The following is a 4217-nucleotide window of genomic DNA, read 5'->3' as shown; positions in this document are numbered from 1 at the left end:
GCCAACTTTAAATTACTACATACAAAACTCTACAATCATGTTACCTTGCACCAATACAAGCACTTTTCCTCTTTTATTTTAGTTTCCCTTCATTTCAAGCTCATTCATTCTCTGCACTAATAGCTATAATTTATTATCACCAAAGTATGTTTTGACGAGCTCTTCATATTCAGGGTTGGGTCAGTTCGCTCCCCGCAACACACACAAAATGTACAACTTTTACATTTTTATTCCTTTATTGTGACACCTGGGGAGTGTTTCAACATTTTCATCAAACAAGTTGTCAGATCTGACATTTTTCTCTGATGTTGATTGACCGAGAGGTACTGTTACTATGGATTGGTAACTGTCGGATAAAATTGGACTTGTCAGATAAAACGTCCGACAAGTCCTTTCATGAAACGCCCCCCTGGGGACCGTTTTATGAAAGTTGTCAGCACTGACAAGTTGTCTTTCTCCGACAGTTACCATAGTAACAGTCAGAGGCCAATGCCTTTCAGCCAATCAAAAGCAAGGATTTCACTGAAACTGTCAGCACTGACAATTTAATCAGTGCCGACAACACCCACCAGGGTCCCCATTTCATAAAGACCTGTTATAATAACAACGAATGTACTATCAGCCAATCAGATTGGAGGAGCTTTGAACTGTTATTGCAAATTTGTTTTATGAAAAGGGACCCAGGACATTTTAGCCAGCATATGCCGACGTAGGCATAGGCTGAATATCCCCCCCCCCCTCCTCAGTCAGCCTCTTTAGGATTAAGCACGCTTACACAGTAAAGACACCACAGATGACCAGCTCATTGAAAGGTGATTTATTTCAATGCAATTATCTGACACGATTACATTTCATCTCGATCACTCCTATATTATATCCAACCTACATCATTCATACAAATGATTTCTTTTTTGTAAACTTTATAATTAAATATGAACGATTCACATTACATGTGGAAGTGCCTACAATTACATAAGTACTGTCGCTTAACTCAATAGTTCAATTTATTTCACATTTTTTTTTTTTTCAATTCCAAATTATTTCTCAATCAGCAAAAGTTAAATATACTTAGGAAAAAAATAAACAAAAAAATCTACGAGATAAATGTACTGTATCACGTAATGTTTGCAAATTAAGAATGGATTTTCTCAAAAAATGTTCATTTTAACTAGATATGTTACAGTACTGTGATATATATATTAGTACTTTTTATTAAGTACCCAGTGAACTTAATTCCTGAACCGACAAACTGGTCGGTGTTTCATAAAGCTGATGGTACATTTATGCATGACATCACACACGACTGAAATATGTTCCAAGGTACCAATACCTCCCTACTTAGGGACCCTTTAGCACAAGAAAGGGTTCCAGTTGAGCATAGATTCATTCGTAACTTACGAACAACTTTATGAAAACACCCACCAGGGTATATTAACTTAATAGTTTGTACAGCTATAACCCAAAGTTATTTGTTGTATGAATACTAAGCGATTGTTTCATTGATTATCCTCCTGATCACTTTCGTTGATTTTGATACAACATGACAGTCGATGATATGCATTTTACCTCACACCTTGCGTATACAGTGCAATAAACATTCTTTCAGGATAGATGCTGAATATCCACTTTAAAATCCTATCTTCCCTTTCCTTACTCCATCGATGTTTAATAAACACAAATGATATAAAAGATATGATACAGTATAATCTCTATGTGAATGATTTCCATGTACAAGTATAATATATGGGAACTGTCATTACTTTTTTTTTCTCTATACAGCTCTTTTTCTGTTTAAACTAAAGTGAAAAACAAAAAAACAACAAAATAAACCTAAAATTAATGACAAAACTGTCTAGAAAATAATAATTTACACTACATGAAAATGTATGGTGATATTTTCTGTAAATAACTGAAGCTGGACATAAAATATAGCATGAATATGGTAAATGTGCAGTCTATTAATAATACACCTACTTAATTTTGATATTTAATTCATATACATATACAGTATACCTCTAAAAAAATTAAATTTCTTTTCATCAACCCTAAAATATACAAATTAGCTTAGCCAATCTAACGCCACATAATTGAAGGAAAATAATCTAGCATTCATATAAAAAGTATATGCTTTTGCAACTAGAGCGACAACAAATATATTTACTCAATCATTAAAAAAAATGGCCATTACTTGTTAAACAATTTAAATACAAAATATCAAGCTCTGAATACCTCTTTGTATAAGATTGTACAAAACGCAATATATTGTTGTGTTCTAAAGAATACAGGCAACAGGTATATGTATCAAATCAATAAGTAAACCCATGTTATTTAAGTACATCTTCACCAGCTTCACAAACTCAATATGGTTCTCATTCATTTGGAAATATGTATTTTTACTCTAAACATTTAAGTTTATGACACCCGTCGTATTTCATTTGATTTTGTCTAATTCTCAGAGGGATTATGCTTGATTGCAATCATCCTTCTATCTGCTTGACACTCTGTTGGATTGTCATGACTTTATAGTCACATGACTTATCACATGATTCATGATCACATGAATAATAAAATGATTGATCATTACACTGATTTCATATCACATCATGATATAAGTTCACATTAATTAAAATCACAAGATTGATGATAACTTTGATGTTGCAACCACTAGACTTGACAAGCAATCAAATGATTAATGTCTTGACTTCTGATCAGCAGCTTGCAATCAAATTAACAATCAAATGACTTGCAATCACGTGATAGCAGGTTTGCAGACCTAAGATTGATAACGGTTGGCACTGATCACACGATCACATGATTGCAACCACACAAGTTATGATAGATGGCAATCACAACACGATTGCACCATCAAGACTGACAGGAACAATGAATTGCATTCAAAACACGATTACATGACTTCAATAAAAAAAACTGTTGAGAACATAAAATACAATCACATCATATGATTGCATGGTTTCAATCATAAGACTGATGAGATCTTACTAGAATACGTCAACTTCAAAGATGAATTTGGTGCTGCTGCTGAGCTATAAATCTGTTAAGTATCATGTAGGTGTTGGATAATCCAAGACAAAGCAAAGATTATACGCATGAAAACAATAAAAATGCAAGTAGGATTGAAGAGATTTTAAAATTGACCCAAACTTCAATACAGCACCATATATTAGCATACACTAAAACCAGAACCATCACTACTACAATCAGCAATTATGATCTCCATTAGCTCTTATGAAATTTGTTGTACAAGAGTGTGCCATTAAATACATGTTATATACAACATTATGTGTAACTTGAGGGTGAATGCAGTTCTTTGTACAAAACTCAAAATACTAGCCCCATAGCTGCATGTTATACAGAAGCTTTTTTAAGGCCAAGGCACTTGGTTCTTATCAACCATTTTATATGAAAGCCATTTAAAATGCTACGCCCTTTATATATATATTCACACAAGTTACACTCTATTTTCACCAACTTATCAAAGCAGAAAAAACCAACAAGCTTTCCTCCATACCTGTCTACAAAACAAAGAATCACAACTGGGTCTTCCGACTAGTGGTACGACTATTGCAACCGTTGCGACTGCATGTGCAGCACATTGAAGCAAACTGTCGCACAACCAATCATGAAGGACCCTTTACCACGACTAAAGTGGAATGTTAAGGGAAAGAAACGTTACTCACCTTTCTGAAGAAATCTCACTAATTTATGATAAATATCCGTTTCAAGGCAATATCTAATACAATCGGCACTCGAGGGTAATTCTGATGCCATTGGGTGATCCAAGATGGGGTCTTCATTCCCTCTCCCTATGGCCAGCAATGTAGGAGCCCGAGAGATAAGCTGCTTCCACATCATGCAACTCTATTACAGTTATTTCCACTTCTTCTCACAGTTCTGTGGGTCAGCAAATTATAATCATCTATCTCTCCAGTGAAAGCTGAAGATATTATGTCTTTTTTTCCCTAATTTCGATGAAAATATCAAGCTCTGGATTTTTTTTGTTTAAATCTAATACCTCGGCTACAGACACCCATTCCCATGCCTAGCGTGACAAGTGCAGACAATGCAATTCACGAATGTATAATCATGACTATCAATGGATGTTAAGCCAACTGTAACATCAATATATAATAAACTAGGTTTTTAAGGTTAACACTATGATATTAATATACATGACACATTCGCTAGTTACGCACCGA

This window comes from Lytechinus variegatus, chromosome 4 (genome assembly GCF_018143015.1).
Source record: "Lytechinus variegatus isolate NC3 chromosome 4, Lvar_3.0, whole genome shotgun sequence".
NCBI lineage: Eukaryota > Metazoa > Echinodermata > Echinoidea > Temnopleuroida > Toxopneustidae > Lytechinus > Lytechinus variegatus.
This window is presented reverse-complemented; position numbering follows the sequence as displayed.